The sequence below is a fragment of the Quercus lobata genome, chromosome 6 (genome assembly GCF_001633185.2).
Source record: "Quercus lobata isolate SW786 chromosome 6, ValleyOak3.0 Primary Assembly, whole genome shotgun sequence".
Classification (NCBI taxonomy): domain Eukaryota; kingdom Viridiplantae; phylum Streptophyta; class Magnoliopsida; order Fagales; family Fagaceae; genus Quercus; species Quercus lobata.
This window is the reverse complement of record NC_044909.1, coordinates 39,167,761-39,179,882: the sequence shown is the minus strand read 5'-3', so window position 1 is coordinate 39,179,882 and position 12,122 is coordinate 39,167,761.

Below are 12,122 nucleotides of genomic sequence, written 5' to 3'. Positions count from 1 at the left end.
TCTTCTTCTTCATTCTCTTCATCTCCCTCACCTTCTCATATTCTTCATAACTCCTCTCTCTTTTCTCTCTATAAAAACTTCCCTCTCCTCTCTATTTTCTTCACTTCCTGATTCTCTCATCCTCTCAAACCCTCTCATTTCCTCATTTTCTCTCATTCTCTCATCTTTTTCTCCAATGGCACCCAAGGCTAAGAAATCTTCCTATGTCCTATCTTCTGATGCCTTCATCTCACCCACTGGAGTAGAGCCACAAGGTTGGTGGGACCTCCACCATTGACCTACCGGCCGGAGAACCACATTCCTATGGGTGAATCTGTAAGTTTTTTCATTTTTTTTCATTTTGAAGTTTTTCTCTGATCTTCAGTTTAAATGTGTTTTTGGCTATGTAAATGCTTGGGTTTTGTTGTGGGATGGGTTTAGATGAAAACCAGACACCTTAGGAGGGCTAGGAACATGTCTAGGATTATTTTGGAGGATGCTTCTTTGAAAATGTTGAAGAACTGCTTCTATCTGTGTTCTTGCATGCGTGGGCTCGAGCCTGCATACGCATCTTGTATTCATGCATACATAGCTCTATTCTTGCGTACGCAAGTATGTTCTTGAGGCTTTGCGTATGTGGGAATGGACCTGCATACACGGAGTGTTATCAGCGTGCGTGGGCTTTGACCCACGTACGTGAAACGCTTGGCAGAAGCCCTACTCTGCCCATTTTCACTCCTTTTTCAACCGTTTCACCTCTATATGCAATTCTAACACCCTTTTTCATCATTCTTCCATCTAAAAATCACTATATCATTCTTTTTATCTTCATTCTTGCATTAAAACACCATATCCCTAAATTTCACTTGGATCATGAATCTAATGTCATCTTTCTTTCTACAGTCATCATCCCCTTATGTTGGTAGGGGAAGCACCAATAAGAAGGTGGAGTGGTTCAACCTACTTGTCCCTAAAACCAGAGGTTATATCCAGGAGGCGGGCTTTGAGCTTATCATCAGTCTTCTTCCTGAAAAGTCTACAAGTGCTACCTTGGTGTAGTGCCTCATTAAGAGGTGGTGGGACACTACCCACACCTTTCATATTGCCAAGCGTGAGATGATGGTAACTCCATATGACTTTTATCGCATAACTGGCCTTAGCTTCAAGGGGGCCATCATTAGTTTGGATGGTGTGTCGAGTGTCCAGCTGGGCATTGACATGTTGGGGAGGAAGTACTCTACTGAGACCATCCACTACTTTGACTTGGTGTTGGATTACATGTTCCTCCCACAAAGGACTAAGGAGGAATGCGTTCATATGGCTAGGGCTTTCCTTCTCCACTTGTGGGGGGCCTACCTCTTTGCCAATGGTGGACAACGATGTCTTTGAGGTGGCTAACCCTCTTCCAAGACTTTGGGGAGGCACGAAGGGCCAACAGGGGGCAAGCATGTCTTACTTATCTAACCTGTGGCTTGTGCTTCTTAAGGTTAGTTCTCTTTTCATCTTTTGCACTATTATTTGTATCTTGTAGTTTTGCAAATTGACATCTTGCAAACTGTTACCTTGCAAACTATCATCTTTTATCTAACCTGTGGCTTGTGCTTCTTTCTTTCAGCAGTGGTTTGTTAGGTATGGCCTCATAACTCTAAGCACTGACCTAGTTCTAAGGGATTTTCACCAAGTGAAGGCACATCTTGCAGGATTGACTTCAAATAAGGTAAATTTAAGAGTTCTAGTTTTTAATGCTGCTTCTCTTTCATTTTTCTTTCTTTTTCATGACCCCTAATGTGGGAAATTGTAATAGGGGGGACCTGCTGCCGATGAGCTTATTGATCCTCCACATATCCCTTGGATGGTTTATGCTTATGGCCTAGATGGCTTTGCTAGGGAGCATGTCATGCCCTGAAACCCTAATGTCATGGTCTATCCTTTCTCACCCAACACTCGAGCGGTGAGTTCTTTCTACCCTTTGTCCTCTGTCTTTGCCAAATTTCTCTTCTTGTTTAAGTCACAAATCCTTCTTTCTTCAAATTGCAACGTACTATCCAAGAGCATGAGGAGTTGATATGGCTGGCCAAGAGTCTTAAGTTGGAGGTGACCAACTACTCGAGGGAGCTATATGGTCCTAGTGGAGTGGCCCACCTGGTGGTGGCGATAATGATGATGGTGGTAGCAAGGAGGAGGATCGGGAGGTGACTCCTAGCTACCAGCCAAGGAAAAGGCAGCACCATTAATCACCTGCAATCAAAACATATATACAACAAACAACACACAACTTTTTCTTTTCTTTTTTTGCTTTTAATGTTTTTTTTATTATTCCCTTTAGCAGAGATTTGAGTTTGGTTTAAGAAAAAGGATTGTATTTAATAACATCTTTTTACATATATGCTTTTGATTGGAACTTAGCACTTAATTTATAAGATAATGATAAATTGTATGTTTCTATACAATTTTGCTTCTTTGATGCTTGCAAACTGATGCTTGGAATATGTCTTGAATTGTTCTTTAGGTCACAGGAAACCTGAAAATGCTTAGGAGTAGAAAATTCTGTTCAAAATAGGGGAACATTGGCCTCTGCCAAGCATCGTGCGTACGTGGAAATGCGTTTGTGTATGCAACTTACGTAGGGTTGATTCTACGTACATAGGCCGCGAATTAGAAAAACCATAGCTGACTTACTTAGGTATAAAAGTAGTCATTTGAGTACGATGGGTTGATTCTGCGTACATAGGCCATCAATCAGAAAAACCATAGCTGACTTACTTAGGTATAAAAGTAGTCGTTTGAGTCCAAAACCCTCATCAACGTATTTCCAACCTAGAGAACACTTTTTTGAGGTCTCCTAACGGCAGAAAACTCTCATCTTGATGTCTCCACTTGGATTAGGAAGCTTGGTCCCAATTTCAAGGTTTCTATTGCTCCTTATGGCCTTTCTTGCATCTTCCTTTACCATTAAATTAGGGAGGATGAGCCTCTTCTTCGTGCTACTGCCAACTATTGGATTCCTTTTTGGCATGTATTTCACTCCAACGAAATATAATTATGCCCCACTATCGAGGAATTTGCTGCCATTATGGGTGAACCAGAGATTGATTATCTTATCTTTCCTACCATGGATGGAGATCTTCCTTCCTTACTGCAAGTTGTGTTGAGCATCCCTAAAACCACAGCTAATAGGTGGTGTGTCTTTGACAAACTCAACCTTAGGCTTGTCTTTGATTACTTTTTCGGTTCAGCCCTTTTTGAGGGTGAGAAGCCACGACCGTACTACCTTCGTGCCTTTTGCTTATGTGCCCTTACAAGGTATTTCTTGGTCCAACAATCAGATTGTGTGGGCCTTCGGATATGCATGGTGGCTTATGAGCTAAAGAGAGGTAATCTAGTAGGCTTGATCTTGGCAGAAACTCTAAATGGTTTGGATGCCTTTCAAAGGAAGGAAGGAAGCAAGCTTCTTTATAGGAAGTCCTCTTCTTCTTCAGGTATAATATCTAACTTTTGCCTAGGTTCTCAACCTAGCAAGATTCCTCTAATTTTGCATGGATTACCTTTCAGTTTTCAACCCATCAAGGTACCTCATATTGTCTTTCATCATTATTTTTTCCTTTTTTTTTTCTTCTCTCTCCTTTTTTCAGATATGGCTACAAGAGAGGCTTAGGTTGCTTCAACCTCCTACTATGCCCCTTATCACCTACCTTCTTAGGCATCTTAGAGAAAGCCAGCTTCAGAATGTCATGGGTTTTGAAACATACATGGAGTTTATGAATCGCCTCAAGGAGACCAACATTCAGTGGGTCGTGGAATGGTGGCATATCTCAAGCATGGTCCATAGTTGCTACAAGGATCATTGTGTGACTTTAGTTGGACTTTGATATTATTCTTACTACTCTACTTGTCATATCTCAAGGCAATTTGGAGAGCGTCAAGGAGCTCCTAATGATGAGGGCGCCTTCCACACCCCGGTGTTCACCAATAAGATCTTGGGTCGAATTAGTGAGGCTTGGCCACATCGTAGGATGACAAAAGACATTGTTCCTCCCAAATACATCTACCCCACTACAGGCTACAAGCAATGGTTGGAGGCTGACATGAAGTGGATTCTAAAAGATGAGAAGGCTTACATGAAGACTAGCAAGAAAATAAGGAGGACTGAGTGACCACCTTGATATGCCCCATGTTTTAATTTTCTACACTTTTGTGATTTTCATGTTTTGTTATTGAATTTAATAAAGGATTGGAATGTTCCAAATCCCCTATGAAAACAAACTTATTATCTTTTAATTTGAGCAATGAGAGAATTTCCCTTTTTTATTATCTTTGCTTATTATCATCTCTTTTATTATTTTTTCTTTTCTTTTCTTTTCTTTTTCCTTTACCATGTAATTTTTGCCCATGATGTCCTTTAAAGAATTTTTGCCATGCCCATGGTCTTTTCCCCTAACTTTGCCTAGACCGCCCTTTCGGGTTTTCAATCTAGCGAGGTTCTTTTGCCTTAATTTTTGCCTAAGCCACCCTTTCGGGTTTTCAACCTAGCAGACTTTTTCTTTTTCTTTTTTTAAATGTGGTATTTCCGGAGCCTATCCATCTTAATGGGGAAAAGCATCTCTTCCCCATCCAAATCTATGATTCTTGTAGCACCTCCAAACATGATCTTCTTAATGATAACAGGCCCAGACCATCTAGGCTTCATTTTACCTCTTGGATCAAAAGTCTCATCTCTAAGCACCTTTAGGACCAAGTCCCCTTCTTTAAGGTTTCACTTTCTTGTTGAATGCTCTAGCAATTCTTTTTTGGTACCCTTGTGCATGGTATTGTGCCTTCTCATCTATCAAAGCTAATTATTCATACCTCGCCTTAGCCTAATCCTTTTCCAAGACCTTGGATTCTACCAATACCCTCAAAGATTGTATCTCCACCTCAATAGGAAGTACTACCTCACTACCATAGACCAAGGAGTAAGGTATTACCCTAGTTGATGCACGGATAGAAGTCCTATAACTCCATATGGCAAATGGGAGCTTCTCAGCCCAAACTCTGTATGTCACTACCATCTTGGCTAGGATATTCTTCATATTCTTATTGGCTGCTTCTACGGCCCTATTAACTTGTGGTCGATATGGTGAAGACTTGTGATGCTCAATGTCATATTCTTCCATGACCTTTCAGACTTCACCTTCAAAGTGAGAACCATTATCGGAAATGATCTTTTGGGGCACCCCAGACCAACATATGATGTTGTTTTCTAAGAATCAAGCCACATGTTTAGCCTTTAACACAGAATAGGAGGCCGCCTCCACCCACTTAGTGAAATAGTCGATCGCCACTAAAATGTATTCATGCCCATTTGAAGCCTTAGGAGCTATCCTTCCAATCACATCTATGCCCTAAACTTAGAATGGTCATGGAGAAGTCATGCTATATAACTCACTAGGTGGTACATGGTTCAAGTTGGTGCGTGTCTAACAATCATGGCAACTTTTCACATAGTCCACATAATCGGTCTCCATTGTATTCTAGTAGTACCCTATCCTTAGGATTTTCTTTGCTATCATTCTCCCATTCATATGAGGGTCACAAATCCTTTGATGAATTTCTTCCATTACACTCTTGGCTTCTTCTCTCTTTAAGCAATGAAGGTGTATACCATCATAGGACCTATAAAGTTGTCCCCCACACAGGTTGTGTTGAGTGCCATCATTTTAATGGAACGTCATTCTCTCTTGTCAGCACTATCTAAATATGTCCCTAGTTCCAAGAACTTCATGATGTCATAATACCAAGGAACTTCCTCTATGGCCATTACTGAAGCTTCGGTCTTTCTCTTGTGTACTTCTTCATAACTTTGCTCAATCTCCAAAGGTCGTGTCCATACTCTCTCGGGTATTTCAACCATGGAGGCTAGAGTACTTAAGGCATCTGCAAACTGATTATGAGCTCTAGGGATGATTGTGTACTTAATCTTGTCAAAGGTCTTGGTCAAGTCCTCTAAATATTGTTGATAAGGCTTCAAATGTTCCTCCTTCACCTCCCACAACTTTTGTGTTTGGGCTATAACCAATGATGAGTCCCCAAAGACTTTGACTTCTTTTACCCCCAATTCTTGAAAAGCTTCCATTCCAGCAATGCAAGCCTCATATTCAGCCATGTTGTTAGTTGCTTCAAAGTTCAACATAATTGCCAAAGGCATGTGAGACCCCTCGGGAGTGATCAAGAGTATCCCTATCCCATTCCTATATTGGTTTACGCCTCCATCAAAGTACATCTTCCATGTCCCTAACTCAACATCCAAAATGTCCTCATCTGGAAAGTCTTCTTTACCACCTTCCCCTTCTATAGGATTCTTGGCACAAAAATCTAACTCAATGCTTCCTTTGATATTTTTCCTAGCCATATACTTTAAATTGAATTCTGCGAGCATAATCAACAATCTTGACAATTTTCCACTCAAAGCGGGCTTCTCAAAGAGGTACTTCAATGGGTCCTGTACACTCGATTTTGCACCCAAAATTTAATCTTGGAAAATAGCTAGAATGACCATTCATATACCCAAAATTTGGAGTTTCATTACATGCATTAATTCATTCAATTCATATCATAAAAATGATCTTGAGATTCTAATAGTCGCGACAGTATGTTCAATTCCCAAATCGAACCGTCAGATTGAAAGATATCACATGATCAAGTCTTCACAGTCTGCATGCATTTTGTTTGGGTGGAACTAATCACGCATGATTAATTTAAATTAGTTCTAATTGGTTAGACAATTAAAATTAATTAAATAATTTTGTGATTGATTGTTAGTTTGTGTCAAAAATAGGCCTGCTTGCATGAGATAAAATGGATAATCAGACAACAAAGAAGTTGTGGCTAATCAAGTCTTTTTAGTATAATTATCTACAAGATAATTATCACTTTAAAGACCTAAACATCAAGAAAAAGGAATTAATTTTTAGAATACAGATTAAAAATGCGTCTAGGTGCAATTCTCGACTCAAAAATCCTTAAAAACTTAGACCAAAACTCAAACGCGAACTCGGCACCGAATGGCACTCTTGGAGTGCCAATCGGCACATGAAAAGTGCCGATTGGTCCAAACTTTCGGCCCAACTTGGGGACCTCTTAATTGAAATAAAGCTTATCTTTTTCGACTTTTTAGAGATAAGGACACGTTCCAATTCGTATCTGATCTCTTGAGCTTATTTTTTGAAGCATCCCAACCTCTATAAATAAAGGAAACAAATCAAAATTAAGAGCTCTTCTCTTCTGACTTTTCAATTCCCCTTACATTAAAGATGTTCTAAATGCTTTTGCTTTAGGAACTTCTTTTTTGTAAGTAAAGTATTTTAGACTTCAAAGAGATGAACAAACTTTTTTGATTTCTAAAATATTCTTTCATTAGAAGAGCACCTTATGCAAGAGGTATTCTGTTTTTTTTTTCTTTCTTTCTTTTATTCTTCCATAAGTTTTATTATGTCTTGTTCTTAATTTATAATTGCCATGCTTAGATACCTTAGATGATTGTTTATTTCAATTCTTTCTTTTTGACTTCAAAATTTGCAATGACTGACAAAATTCTTTTATGAAGACTCAAAATTGATCTGTATTTTCAATTAAATGCAGATCTGATTTTTTCTAAACTCAAAACTGATCTGTGTTTTAATTAAATATAGATTTGATTTTTTCTAAACTCAAAACTGATCTATATTTTCATTAAATACAAATCTAATTTTTTTTCTAAACACAAAACTAATCTGTATTTTCATTAAATACAGATATGATTTTTTTTAGAAAATGTTTTCTTTGTCATAAAATTGCAAATTTTGAAATTCTAAAGAAGGGATTGAAAGTTAGGTTGAAGTCTTTTCTTTTCTATTTTTAATATGTAATGCATGCATAAAAAAATTGTCTCATAAATGTGGATCCTTTTTCAAATTTTTTTTTTTTCTAAAAAAAATCTGATTTTTCTTTATAAAATCTTTCTTTTTACCCCTTATAAAAACAAATCTGATTTTCTTTGATAAAATCTTTCTTTTTACCTTTTACAAAAACAGATCTGATTTTCTTTGATAAAATCTTTCTTTTTACCCTTTTCAAAACAGGTCTGATTTTTTCTTAATAAAATCTTTCATTTTTTTTTCTTTTACAAAAATAGATATGGTTTTTTTTCAAAAACTAAGTCTTTTTTTTTTTTTTCAAAACAGATCTGAATTTTCTTTTAAAAAAATGACACATTCGTAAGGCAAATTTATTCAAGTTAATTTTTGTCAAGTGTTTGTCATATGCATTGCAACATATTATTAAACATCATGCAAAAAAGGGTATTTTGGTCATTAGAGAGCAGACTCTGTCTGGGCAGAATGGGTGCCTAACACTTCCCATTTTGTAACCTAGCCTTTGAGCTTAGGATTTTTGAATAGGTAAATTAGTGTTTTGTGTTTTAAATTTTGGTAGATTGTAACTAAGACCAAAGTTTTGTATTCTTTTGCATAGATTGTAACTAAAACCCAAAGCCTTGTAAGGTTAATTTACCAAAATTGTATTTTTCTTTATTCAATCAATGACATTCGAAGTATTTTGAACATGTAATTTGTATTTATTTTTTCTTTTTCTTTTTTTGTATAAAAAATAAGTGGCGACTCCACACCACTACCCAAAAGAGAGGTGCTCTTACAAGCACCTGAATCTCTTTTTTAAGAGCACCCCTCAAGAAGTGCGGTTTCTCACAAGTTCATTCTTGCTACTACCCATATTTGGAAAGGTAAAACGATATGCCTCAATTCCTATACAGCCCAAACAAGTGCAAAGCATGACTTTCTATGGGAGTGTACCTACTCTCGTAATCATGGAATCTCTTGCTCAAGTAATATATAGCCCTCTCGTTCTTCTCATCATCTTCTTGTGCAAGCATACTTCCAACTGAATTTCCGATGATGGAGAGGTATAGGAGTAAGGGCTTTCCATGTGGTGGAGGGGATATCCCTTGATAAGTGCAAAGGCTTTTTGGCACTCATCATTCCATGTATGTGGTTCATTCTTCCGTAGGAGTTTGAAGATGGGCTCACAAGTAGAGGTGAGCTTGGCAATGAATCAACTAATGTATTGTAGCCGACCTAAGAAACCCCTTTTTTCTTTCTCACTTTTGGGTGGCGGCATCTCCAATATGGCTTTGATCTTGGATGGGTCAACTTCTATCCCTCTATTACTCACTAGGAAGCCTAACAACTTTCCAGCTGTTACTCCAAAGGTGCACTTTTGTGGGTTCAATCCCAATCTATATTCTTTAATCCTCTTAAATAACTTCCTCAAGTTTATGGCGTGGCTTCCTCTACCCTTGGATTTTACTATCATATCGTCAACATACACCTCTACCTCATTATGCATCATATCATGTAGCAAGGCCGTAGCCATACTTTGGTAGGTTGCCCAGCATTCTTGAGGCCAAACGGCATTATCATGTAACAATAGATTCCCCATTAGATAGTGAAGGTGGTTTTAGTCATGTCCTTGGGAGCTATCTTGATTTGGTTGTACCCCAAAAAACCATCCATGAAGGACATCAATGCACTTCCTGCCGTGTTATCGACTAAGACAAATGTGAGGGAGAGGAAAGTCTTAGGGCATGCTTTGTTCAAGTCCCTAAAATCCACACACATCCTCACCTTCCCATCCTTCTTATGTACGGGCACAACATTGGCTACCCATTTGGCTTGGTGTACGGGTTTAATGAACCCTACCTTTAATTGCTTTGTGACTTCCTCTTTGATTTTTAAGAGCCATTCGATTCTCATTCTTCTCAATTTTTGCTTGATAGGTACCATGTGGTCGTGAGTATCAATGTGATGTTGAGCTATCTCGGGGTCAATTCCAGGCATGACTTCATAGGACCATGCAAACACTTCTTATAATTCCATGAGAAGTTCTTGAAGATATTTCTTTTCTTTTTCAATTAGAGTTGAGCCAATTTTAATTAAGCTTGGATTCTCATCATTGCCCAAATTAATAGTTTGAAGAATTGGTTCCATTGGTTCCATAGGTTCAATTTTCTTTTCCAATTGTTTATTAATTTCATTTTCAAATTCATTTAAATCATTTAAGTGCAGAATTTTAATGTTATGGGCCACATCAAAGTAAGCCAAATCAGAATTCATCTTATTGAAAATATTGAAAAGTACATTGGAACTTGCATTACAAAACATTTTCCCCATGTTTTCAGAAAACCTAACCCAAGTACAATTATTAATGGGCCCTATAGTAGGCATGATGAATTTCTTCTTTCTTTCTTTCTCAAGGCTTGCCATTCCTCCCCTTGTCTTTCTTCAGCCATTCTTCTTTCTTCAAGGATTCCCACACATGCATAGCTTTGATCATGTCATTTGGATCCTCGCCATCGTTAGGGAAGTCTCTCCTTGCCTCGTCAAGGAACCAGTCACCATCATCCGCACTCTAATAGCTAATCTAATCATTTCATCATCTCCTTCCTCTTCTTTATTGATCACAAGGTATAGGTTGTCATCAAAAGAAAGGTCCACGTTGCGTTTAAGCATGAAGCGAGCTGGGATGACTTGGGCTGTCCCCACCTTCAAGGTCCATTATGTCCAATCATGATCTTCCCACGATCCTGCATCTCCTAATTTTGAAAAGTTGTTGACATGGGCCCTCTTGAAAGTCCATGGTCCCGGAGCACCCTTTAGTTACGACTTGAAGTGGGGTAGAGGTAGGCAGACTTTCCCTTCTGCCATCATGCAATTGATGCCTTCTTAAGTCAACTTGCTTGGTTCATGATCACTCTTGTGTTTTCAGCTTCTTCCTTCTCAATTTTGGAAAGATGACTTATTATCTTCTTAAGGACTTCAGCTTGCACCTCTTCACACTCAAGCATCTTTTGCATGAAGAACTTCTCACTTGCAGCGTCCATCTTTCCCCCTTGATAAGCCTTCCTCTTTGATGTCTCGCCTTCCATTGGACTTGGATTGGAGCGATGTTTGAAAAGAAGCCCCATTTTCATTAAGTTCATCTCCCAATTAAAGGTTCCTTTTAAACTTAGATGTTCTTAGAAAATTCTTAAGATTATTTTAATGAAGGCCTAATTACAATGCCACTCACTTTCCTCTCATGGACCCTTGCCCCTTGTTTCATTGGGCTTTAGTCCATTTACAATAAAAGGTCTCATCTTACTCTTATGGGCTTTCATTAGAATCCACTTTGGAATTTTCAACCCTTTGTCTCAAACATGGGCTTACAATGTATTCATCACTTTTGGGCTTCCCATTCTTTATTCATTATTTCATCATTTTTTTTTCTTGGAATAGCCCTCTAGCTAGAATACATTGTAGTCTTCCTCTCAAAGTCTATGAAATTCTTATCATTTTGGACCTAGGCATGAAACAAAGAGGCCCAAGATTAGAGAAGTTCATTTTGGCTTTGAAGGATGTTGGATGCTAAGTCCATAGCATATTTGTTATCTTAGGCCCAAAGTTCACTTTTTCAAAAAGGGTTTTTTCCACTTGGGCCTACAATAACAATTAAGCTATGGTCTTATGAACCTTTCAAGTTAAGATATGCCTTCGGATTTAGGGGCAAGCCTCATATATGTGAGAACTTATTTTCTTTTTCCCCACAACATCTTAGGGTATACCATAACTTTAGGGTCATCCCTTCCATTTTTATACCTTTTACTTGTCCTTTAGAATTAGATGAGCACATGGTATACCATGATATATGGTTGAACAAACAAGAGATACGTACATGGTACCCTACATGGTAGGATCTAGGATCTCTCTAGTGTGGGTAGGCTCCCTAAGGCTAAAGGGATAGATAAGTAGGGTCACTCACAACTAGGTGGGCTATGATTCCAACCAAGGCCCTAAGTGGATCCCATAGTGGATTGGTAGCAAATCTTTAACATACTCAAGGCCCATTATAGGTGATGGCACCGATTTTGAGTTGGTGAGATGAACTTCGGAAATTTTGGGCCCAAATGGAGCCTTCCATCTTCCCACTAATCACTAACCAAGGTTAAGGGACAAAAGAACCAGTGATGTGTGTGCAAAACAAGTATTGATTTTTTTTTTTTTTTAATTAAGGTTAAGAAACAAGACACATAGGAATTAAATTCATTATTCCCAGTGGAGTTGCCACTGTGGGCA